This window comes from Egretta garzetta, unplaced genomic scaffold (assembly GCF_000687185.1).
Source record: "Egretta garzetta isolate BGI_Z169 unplaced genomic scaffold, ASM68718v1 scaffold169, whole genome shotgun sequence".
Classification (NCBI taxonomy): Eukaryota; Metazoa; Chordata; class Aves; order Pelecaniformes; family Ardeidae; genus Egretta; species Egretta garzetta.
The window spans coordinates 1,097,389-1,108,961 of NW_009260798.1; the positions used below are offsets into that span (position 1 = coordinate 1,097,389).

General features: G+C 38.8%; 1 protein-coding gene across 1 annotated transcript in view; it reads left to right on the forward strand.

Moving 5' to 3' along the window:
• TFEC (transcription factor EC) overlaps nt 1–11,573 on the forward strand; it is a 97,240-nt gene that overhangs the window by 33,289 nt on the left and 52,378 nt on the right. The gene's annotated exons all lie outside the window — the stretch shown is intronic.

The window sequence follows — 11,573 nt, forward strand, 5'->3', positions numbered from 1 at the left end:
GGTATCTGGATGCTTGAGACCCCACTCAAGGAGGGATGTCTTCAGGTGGATGGTATCTGTGAGGCTGGTACCACAGTTAGAGGAGCTGTTTCCCAGTCTAAATAGGGAATCACAGGCAACTGGGAACGACTCTGCCACATGTGTGCCAAATGCCTCTGGGGCATTTTCTGCTCCGTCTCAGCGCAGATGGTGTTGGGGTTGCTGCTCTGAGCACTTGTGAGCTGTTCAGCAGCCATAAGGAAAGTTACTCTTTCTTAAAAGGATCACCGAGAAAAGGCAGACCCTAAATACTGGCTGTCTCCCCTGAGGAATAAATCATTCTGGAAGTGCTGGTGGCTCCCACAGGTGAAGGGAGTGTATGTGTTACCTTGGTGCCTACAAATGTTTGATCAGGTCTGCAGCTTCTCATGCTTTATACTGAAGTCCTTGAAAAAGATGTCCAACCAATTATAAACACCAACAGGAACTTTAGTTTATAGTTACTAACACGATAGCAAGTTGACATGCTCCTACTTTTTAACCAAACCGAATTAATCAAATGTATCTTTTTCTTTGATGCGTACTACTCGTGTTCATTCTGCAAAATGCTCAAAGGGTTAAATTAAAGATTAAATAGAACATAGTAACATGCAGGAGAACTTCCGCCTCCTTCAAATCATATATAAATGATAAAAAACCTTTCTACAGGGTTAGATCCAAACTGTAGATTTCCTGTTACATTTAATAATGTAGCCTCATACATAATGATAAAACTTAATTCTTGTAAATTCATTTTTGGAAGTACCATAATTATTTATGTCAGAAAATAATTGAAACAATTTATTTTCTGCTTGTTTGAATGTTGTTTGAAGTTGACTGCTTTTATGCACACTTTTCTATCAATTTTTTTTTCAGAGGATTTTAATTTTAAAGATCTTATTTCAGGTTAATTCTATTGACTTCATTATCATTCTCTACATTCCTATTCCTGAATTCATACCATTGCAAGTACATTTTATTTTAAATTTTAGCTGAGGAGAAATTACGTTACATTTGTATGTTAGGGATCTCTGCCAAGAGTGTGTGACAATGAGGGCAATCGTGATTTCATATTTGGAAAATGTCAACAACTTTATTAAATGAAATTAAATAAGATAGCTTTGAAGACATACATATTCAGCAGCTACTGAAAGTCTGGGAGTACCACTGCTTTTTTGCTCCCTTTTGTCAAACAGGTGCAAGGAAAAACTGTCAAGGAAATTAAAAATATTGTATAAACAGAGTTGTTATTTAAGATTTTTGAACATAACTTCATATGCCTGTAGACTTCATCACTACAGGTGTGCAGACTTTGTGCAAGTGAGGAATATTCATAACTGAATGTTATGGAACATTAAAGTGAAACATCTTCAGAGAGCTCCTGTTCAGAGCTTCCTATTTCTCCATCACTAACTTTCAGCTGGAAGTTGCCAGTCAATAACTTTCAGTCCAGTGAACCCATGATTATTTGGATTTTCTGTATGGCTGTTCTCATGATCATATAATTTCCCTTCCTTTTCCTGAATACTTGAAAACAAACACTGTTTGAGACAAGCAGATAAGTTGGACTACTTTATCTCATTGTTATGTTAGCTTAAGTTGCCTAAACTGAGCCTAATTTGTCCAAAACCCATAGGGACTCAAGGTTAAATGACCAAACCAAACTCTGATTAGCGATGTATACATATATTTTATTCATGAGACAGGATTAAAACACAGATCCACAACCATGCTTAGGGTATATTTAGGAATTGTGTTTTACTGGCTTCCATGAAAAACTAAGTATTTTTAAAGGAGTTATCCATCCAGGGCAGGGAATAGAGCTCTCTTATTCTGATGACGGGACATGACAAACACACTGCTCTTCAGATTACACTAATTACTCTAGAAAATATAATTACAATTGGTGACGTGATATTTCAACTGCTCCTACAAAGACCAGAATAATATAACATGGTAAGAGCTAATAAATTGCTGAATTATTGCAATCCTCATAAAAACTAACAGTGGGATTGAGAGTATGCACAAGAGCTCAACAAAGCTGGGTAGCCACTGTGTGTACTATCCAGAGGAATTCTCATCAGTCTGCATCAACAAGTCATGTTTCTCTTTGCATGGTATAGATCAACACCTGACTCCTCTTTCTGCTGACTCTCACATTTCCTTGAAGTACTTGCATCTGTACAGAACGTGAGGCTTCTACCTGCATCCAGGACAAAAGCAATTCAGAGACTGATCCTAACTTTGTTCTCTTGTAAAGGCCTTTGTTCTCTGACTTGAATGTCAATGTTATGTTTTGTTGGTTTTTTAAAGTATGCGTATTTTTAGATTTAGCAGGATTAAACCAAAACAAAATCTAATGAATACTATCACGCAATTCATGTTACAGGTCACTTGAATCTATGAGAGTTAGCATGCTAATTAATTTAATTTTGACTAAGAAATTCAAAGCACACTTAATCCCCAGGTGCACGAACAGATGTCTAGGATAGCAGAAGCATGTATTTAACACTAGCTTCATGTACCATGGCTGCACATGGTCTTTAATGCCTGAGTTAAGGTTGTCTTATGTCCAGACTTCCCCCTCTAAGTTCACATTTAGAAACCTAGATAGAAGTGGTCACTGTCTATGGTATTTTGTAGCCCGTATAGTTTACCACGGTGGCTGTCTACTGTACTTGTAAGAAGCAGTTCATTTGCACCGAATGTCTGGTAGGAAAAGTGAAAAGGACATGAGTTTGAATATTTTGCTCCATCACATGTGTGAAGTGCATTGGTCTGCAACTTCAGAAGTGGATAAAAAGCTGGACATGAACCAGCAATGTGTGCTCACAGCCCGGAAAGCCAACTCTATCCTGGGCTGCCTCAAAAGAAGCATGGTCAGCAATTTGAGGGAGGTGATTCTGCCCCTCTACTTTGCTCTGGTGAGACCCCACATGGAGTACTGCGTCCATCTCCGGACTCCTCAGTACAGGAAAGACATGGACCTGTTGGAGCAGGTCCAGAGGAGGGCCACAAAAATGATCAGAGAGATGGAACACCTCTCCTATGAAGAAAGGTTGAGAGAGTTGGGGTTGTTTAGCCTGGAAAAGAGAAGGCTCTGGGGAGACCTTATTGTGGCCTTTCAATGCTTAAAGGGGACTTATAAGAAAGATGGGGACAAACTTTTTAGCAGGGCCTGTAGTGTTAGGACAAGGGGAAATGGTTTTAAACTAAAAGAGGGTAGATTCAGATTAGATATAGGGAAGAAATTTTTTATGATGAGGGTGGTGAAACACTGGAACAGGCTGCCTGGAGAGGTGGTAAATGCCCCATGCCTGAAAACATTCAAGGTTGGGCTGGACAGGGCTCTGAGCAACCTGATCTGGTTGAAGATGTCCCTTCTCATTGCAGGGGGTTTGGACTAGATGACCTTTAAAGGTCCCTTCCAACCCAAAGCATTCTATGATTCTATGAAGTGGTGTCAGGATTGTTATTTCCATGTGTCAGCCAGTGTCCTGTCCTGTGCATGCTGAACACTAACAGTGCGCTTGCACCCTGTGAAACTCCGCAATGCAGAAGAAAATCTCATTTCCCCTGTGGTCTGTTCAGTCTGTTCATTAGGGCTGTTGAAGTAGCCCTTAAAGTTTTTGTGTCCTGTTTTTTCTGGTGCTTGACCCACCTCAAAGTTTTGACTGCATGAGTAGTTAGTGGCTCTATGGACTTAGTTCAGGTATTTGGACGAGGTTTATTTAGATATGTCTTATGCTCATTAAAGCTGCATTTTGCAGTTTTCTTAGTTGTGATCTCGGTAAGATTAGTAAGGCTGACTCCTCCTGTTCCGCTCTGAAAGAGCTTTTGCTGTCTACAGAGTCCTACTGATGGAAAAGTGGTCAGAGCGAGCAGGGAACCGAGCTCAGAATTTGAAGCACACAAAAAAGGCAGACTTTTGTCTCAATTTGAGGGCAAAGCTAATTTAGAAAGATCAGTAATCATAATAGACCTCTTTTTCATTTCAGGATATAAAAAATACATGTTGAAGTGAATAAGATTGATTAGTATAATAAGATGAGAAACTCTAGTGCATGGAGAGCTTTGAGATAAACCGCAGGTCTTTTTTTCTGCTTTAAAAGCTCTCTGTGTGTTTGCCCATCTATAGGAAGGTATGTATGAGAAACAGAGGGAGAAACTCATACATATGTATTTGTATATTGTATATGTACTGTGCATAAATTACCACTTAAGGTAATCATTTCAGTTACCCATTTTTTACTGAACAGAAAGATGGGAAGGAGATTTTCTCTTTTACGGTTGAGTAAAGGGCAGCTATGTTGACCTGCCCTACAGCTTGGTCATCTCCCTTTGGGGGATCTGTTACCAGCACCATGGTAGAGCTGGATATGAAAAGAGGGCCTATGCAGGAAGAATGTTTGTGGAAAAGGTCAGAATAAGAAACAAACCCACCACTAATAATAGACACTTCAATTTACAGAGAACTGTTTATTAGGATTTTTTTTTGTATGAATAGAATATTACAAAATTATGTCATTGCAATTTAATTCAGTTCACTCAGTCACGAGGAAGAATTCTGATAAGTGTGTAAGATCCAATTAGAGAAAGAATTAAATTAATCTGAATGATCTAAACCTCTGTCTGCTTTTGCTCTGTGCTCAGGGACAGAGCTCTTATGTGGAAGGGAGGGTGGAAGCTGCGAGGAGTAGCAGATGTCTTCAAGTTAGGCACTGCCTGCTCAGCTGTATGATGTCTACACCCCTTAATGTATCTTAATTCAGAATTACCTCATCTAAAAATGAAAACCACCCCTTACAGGGCAAGTGAGATTGCCAGAGAGAGTCTTTTTCAGAAACAGCAACTTATCCGCTCTCCTTTCTCTAGAAGAATAGGAGCCACACTTAGGTAGGAGTCACTGTGCCTTTGTATGTCTACATACCTCTTAGATACATTTAGAAACTGTACCCCTGTTGATATACTTGTTGCAGAAATGTAAAACTTTATATAACGTTTTGTACCTAAACTAGCCCATAAATGGACAACACAATTTTTTTTTTTTTTTTGGTCCTGATCTTATTGAGTGCTCTTGCTTCAGAATTCCTACACTGAAAGACGCAGGTCTACAAACGTGCCGTAGTTTTGAAAAATGGTTTGCATGTATTAACCAGTCCTTAGCCACATAGTCCTACTGTGCAGATGCTGCATAAGGTTGTGTGGAGTGTAGAGGTAAGCCCCGGTAATTGAATAACTGGTGTTCAGGTGGCACCTGAGGCGGGATGCAAGTGTTTGCGGTGCCTGCCTGCCTTCTTCCCACATCTGTCTCACTTTCATGAACAATACCATTCACACACAATTATTTTCTTTTCTGTGAAAAAAGTTGAACAGTTGGTGCTAGCCTACATAATGGCTGGCTATTATAATGCCTTCTTTTTTATTAACAAAAGCACTCTGAATATTCATAAAAAGTTGACATTATTTCATTAGCTGTTGCAGTTGTATGAGTAAGCCTACTGAAAAGAGTATCGTGCTCTCTGCTGGATACCTCCATGAATGTTTCTAAAACATGACTTCCCACAAGCACGGAGGACCATATAGCAAGGCAATTAATAGGCACTGAATGTGTATTCCCAGTCTCTCGTTCCTGCTCTCTTTCTTGTCAGTTCAGAGCTGTATTTATTATTACTCCTTTCATAAATCTGTGAGATCCTAATCAAGCGCTCCAATAGATGGACAGAAATGGGTGTTTGTCAAATTTCCCAGCCCTTTTGACTTCCTCAGCTTTAACAAAGACATTTTTATATATTGGATTTTTACCACTATTACAGAAACAAGACTTTCAGAGTTTATTTCAAAATCAGAGTTGCACTCCGGGAGCTCAAACATTTCCAGTAATGTTCAAAAAGCAGGAAATCTGGCACATTGTAAAGCTGGTGGTTATAACTATTGGCTGATTGTGCCTCCCAAGCAACCTGCAACATGGGGCAGAGCCTGAATTTTGTTCTGAGTTTGTAAAATGTATAGCATGAGGGGTTTCTGGTATATCGCAGGCTCTTAGGAGCGACATGGCTTCTGAGTGCCCATGAGGTGCAGCTGCATGGACCAAGTGGGTTGCAGGTACTGGGCTGCCAAGATGGCAGAAGGTAGATATAAGTGGTGATGATGGGCTGGACCCCATTTCATTCCTTGCTTGTGCTCTATCACTGCTTCTCTGTGCTGCTACAGTGCAATTAATAAATAATAATAATGTTTAATGGATAGCTTTGGCCTGCTGACATTTTGAAGTAGTATAAATGGGTGGAGAGCTTGTGATGAGAGAGTTAGGATGTGCAAAAATCATCTTGTATTGGGCTCACGGAAGAGCTATTAGAAAGAAAGATCCATAAATCTCTGCTGTAGTGAGCATTAATCAGTCTGGGGACCTGATGCATACAAGCAAATGTCCTGGTTTTCCCATGAGCTTCAGAGTTATGCTTTCAAGAATAATAACTACTTTCTGAATTTTGGCCTCCTGCCCCAAGAGAGTCTTCTGCTCTCTGGCCTTACAGGCATTGCTGCCAGCCTCAAATACACCCTAACTCTGTCACTTCCTATACTGAAAAAGAGAGTGCCCGTATTAAAAGCAAGTAAAAATGACACAGTAAAGATGAATAATCAGTTTGGGTTTTTTTTTCCTAGATCCTGTGAAATAAAGCTCCAGCAGTTGAGGTTTTTGATTCTGGCCATTATTTCCAAGTCCCTATGCTAATTTTTATCCATTGCTTTTCACCTTCACATGGATTAGTGGCTGTCTCTGAATTTACAGCCTGCAGATCCACAAAACATGTTGTAAGGGCTGTGAATCGATAGAAAGCAGCTGCTTAGCATCCCTACATCACCCTACACAGAGCAACACACTCATGCACATCGCTGGGGGGTGAAGCAGACATGCGGAGGGAGTATAGTGATGCTGAACATTTCTTATCTCTTCCTTGTCCTTCTTGACAAGGGTTCAATGGTTCCAGAAAACATAACTGTAGTAATTATGATCCAGCAGGAAGAACTTGCAAGAACTAGACTCAGAATACTTTTTTACATGTACTCTTCTCATGAATTAAATGGTCAGATCTCTTACTATGGAAATTAATTGTTCCCATGCCTCTCTCTATGTTTTCTTGCTGCTATGAAGGACAGGCTTGCTTCTAATTTCTCAGTATGACACTGTGGCTGAGACTAGGCTTTAAATATATATATATATATATACCCACACACACTTATAACAGAACTAGGTTTTAATCCCAGCTCTATCTGAACTAGTTTTATATGACCTCCCAGTTATTGTAGTTGTAAAACTGGTGCATGGTTATTATCCCCCAACGTATGAAGCCTTTTTGCATATTAATGGCAGTGAGCATTAGTGAAATTTTAGGAGCAGTCAGTGGACTTGCTGTGACCACAAGTCTTGGTGTCTGGGTCTGGGATTAGCTAGGACTTGTAGCTGACTACTACTGCAGGGACTGGGAGAGGAGCCATGTCTTCCTGGGGTAGATTCATAATCTGTATTTTTTCATATGGCAGGCTGCAAAAGCCATACATTTTAACAGAACAGGCAGCTGTGCTCGATGCAGGGGTTGGGGTTGGGGTTGAGGTGTGACTGTGTATAATTCATTCAGTTGTGAAGTTTTTTTGTGTGGTGGTGGTTCTGCTACTTGTATAAATAAAGCTTTTTAAATGCAAGTTTTAGGGCTAAATAAGAAAAAATGAGTAATGTTTTCCTAGTAAGTGATGCCAATTTAGAGATTCTTGAAATACTTTTGGGAAGCAGGGCTGACAGAAAGGTATTTTGTGGACATACTCTACCATTTCATAAAAGACTTGTTCTGAGCTACCAGAACTATCTACACTTCTTATTGATCAGGCCAGATCCCAGTACTCTGTTCCTCAACTCTCATATAGGTACAAAAGTGGAGAGGAATAAAAAGCTCAAAATATATTTTTTTTTGTGTTGAAGATACTGACTTTAAAAAATATAAAAGTGTAACTTGTTATCAGGTGTAAGTGGCCTTGGCTGCCTTTGACTCCACTGCAGCCGCATTGATTGACACAACCTAAAACCTGAGTCTAAATTTTGGTTTACATTTCTCTCATAATTTTGAAAGCAAAACCACTGTTCGAGAATGCATGTAAAAACATGTCCTCTATGTTCATCAGACACACTGTTGAATTTGATAGTCCTATCATTTGTAAGCTACATATATTGTTGCTTTAATGCATTCCCTCACTACTTTGATAAAAGCCTTAAGACGCTGCCACTAGTCCTTTGATGTTTCCTTCTGATGTTACAGTACCTCTTTTTTTTCTTCTCTTCCAAAAAAATCTGTTTTGCATAAACATGAGGAGGCAAGACATTTCTAGTTAAGGATAGAAACATCAAGTTCTATCAATAAAAGAACAAAACGAAAAGGTATATCCAGATTTTTATATACCCTTGTCAAGCCATTATTGATGAAAAAATACCCTGCATGGGTGTTTACATTGTAAACATATAAGAGCAAATATTTCACTAGTTAAAAAAAAAAAAAAAAGCCTATGCTGCAGGGAATTTTCTTGTGATGCAACAATTCCTTTTCTAGTAAGCTGTTTCAGGAACTCTGGGAGAATAAATATTCTACTGGTAAGAATATATTTGCTTGTCTAGTCTTGTCCATAAACTACCAGTCTACTGACAGGGATTAACTGGTTATTGTACAAGAGAAAAGACTGTATTTTTATATTTAGCTTCAAAGCTGTATGTCTTATCTTGAAAAATAAAATTGTGTAGTCTTGTTTTTTTTACTGTGAATAAGAAAGGCGTTATTAATATTATTATTATTATTAATAGTAGTAGTAGTAGAAGAAGAGATGTTTCAACTAAAGGTCCCAGTGAAGAGGTGGTGTCATTGTCCCAATGGGACTGAAGTAATCCTTGCCCCAAAGATTTTCCAAAATGAAAAAAGATCTAATAATAGTGATAAATAAATATTATTGTTCACTTCTATCAAGGAAAATAGATGAAATGTTTTGCTCAAGGACGTATAGGGAAAATGTAGGAAGGGCAGGGATTGAATACACAAACTGCTAAGTGCCAATCCACTGCAAATTTAAATTACTGGCAAGTGTCATGGAAAGAGTCATTTTCCTATGAATGGCAGGACTGTTTGCTACATTCAGGAAAAACCCAGTGTAGTGGAGCCACAACATGGTCTGGTGATTAAAGAATGTTAACTTAAGCCATGAAATGCCAGCTTATCATCTTGCTTCTTCCAAGACATACATGTCCTTTGCCTAGTCAAAATTTTATGATCAATTCTCAGTAATGTAAACAGGCATAAAATATGACTTTGTCACACAACCAAAGCAGGGTACACATCTTAAGGACTTTTTTCATAGTTCACTAATGCAAGATGCCCTTGACAATAACTGCTGAAAACTTCAGTCCTACAAGCAATTGTCCATGTGAGTATTTCCCCTAAATAAGTGAAAGCCCTTCATAGGATAAAATGGGAAAAGTGTAGGTAGTCGCAGGATCAGGGCCTAGAAAGGTATTAGCAAGGATAAACACATTTTTGTACCAATAAGCAGTGATTAAACAAAAACAAACAATCCCCCCACTTCAGCCCTCAATGAGATGGAAGCAGAGAAAAAGTAAGCTCCTACTTATCTAAGAGGAAATTTGGGAGTTGGAAATAAGTAGGTTAAATAAAAACTGTTTAACTGGAATCAAACACTATGCAACCACAAAAACGTCTAGAGGAACAGAAAAATAGAAGGAACCAAGTGATTCTTGAGAATTGATATTTAATAAATGCATTTATTTCTTTGTCCTACCTCAAATCAACTACTGCTTTTGTGTCCACCTCCTGCTTCACTGTGTTGTTTCTGTGGCTTTTACCGAATCCTCGGGCAAAAAAAAATTCCAGGTCCCTCACTTCTCAATATTTGAAGTATGGTTAGTAACCAAATTAGCTGTTGCCCAGGGCTGTTCTTCCATGAGGCACCTTTCCCCTCCCATCCATGACAGGTTTTGCACAGTGGACACACACCTTGCACACTTTGACTTAAAATCTATTTCAAACAAGTTTCTGTGTACATCCTCTAAACAGTGAAACTGTACTGCTGCTATTGCCCTCTTGTCTATGGGGAAGGACAGACTGGGATTTGCTTTAATGAAGCAGTTAAAGCTTGAAATTATTTACTTGCTTATTCACTGTCTGGTCCAAAACCTGCCATCTTGAAGAAAAACCTAGCAATAAAAAAAAAACCAGATATACTTTGGATCCATAAGATGATCAAAAACCCTGCTGGGAGCCTCACTGTTTCTTGTTTTGCTGGTAGACTTTTGTATGATCCCGAGCCCACACTGGCAAAGGACTTTCTGGCTGATGTTCTCCTGTGGTCCCTTCAGCTTCAGGTGTAACATCAGGACCCTTTGGTCTGTGCAGACACAGAAAGTGAGCTAATCATGATTTTCTGCATCTAAGCTTGTTTTTATGTTGAACGCGTTCTATTTCTTTATTTTGTTTAATAGTTAAACATTTCTTCTACATAACCACCCAGGACATTCTCTTGCACCAAACTGGGAACGCCAATCCTTTATGTTTATTATGGCAGCACTGCTTCGTGCTGCTTACTGCCGGGGGCAGTTTTAGACTTGGCACCTAAGTAAACTGCCTACTAGAAAACTGGAACAGGGTCTACATTTCTTCTTTCAGCATTCTTCAGTTTTTATTGTTTTGTCTACTTCCCAGCTTGTGTAATTGCCTTATCTTGGTTTTCCTTTTCTTCTTTTGAGGTTGTTTAGTTTTTGTTATGGTGACAGACTCATGTTTCTTTTCCTTCACAGTTTTATTCTACCTATTTTCTTGGTAAAGGGCTTTATTTTTGCTTTCAAGTATTCTGGCAAGGAATAGAGGGGTACCCGAAATACCTTCTAAGTAGAAACTGAACTTAATGTTCTTTCCATTGCTTCGTCTCCTGACAGCTTTTTATCAAGCCCTATTTTTTTTCTACTTACATTATCAGCCTAATCTAGCTAGTTGGTCTAACTTTTCTAATTTTTCTTAGTCATAGTGTTTTCCTCTTTTGTAATCATATTAAACCCAGCTCTTGTTTTGCTCCTATTCATCCTGAGTCAGTGTTTCCTGCTCTTCCCACTAGTCTGAACATTGCCTCAAAGCTTTCCAGCAAATAGGAGGATAATGCCATCTGCAAATCTCAGGTGACTTGAGAATGCTCCATTGATACTGCTATGCTTAGTTTCTCATTCAGGGTTTACAAAGACCTTCCTTCGGGAGAAAAGGGGGTTGGTGATATAATTGTAAAGAACCATTTCACTTACCTTGTCAAATGTAAATTTCAACTCAACGGCACTATATGCGTTTTTGAAGAGGGAAAATCTGCAATAATGTGAAGTGTACCTTTGAAGTGAAAAAGAAACTTTAGTAGTCAGCATGAAAATCTTGCTTCAGAAATTGAAAATAAGGGTTAAATTTAGCTGGGCTGGAGACTCATGGATTAATGTGACAAACTAAATTATTTTGTTGGAGACC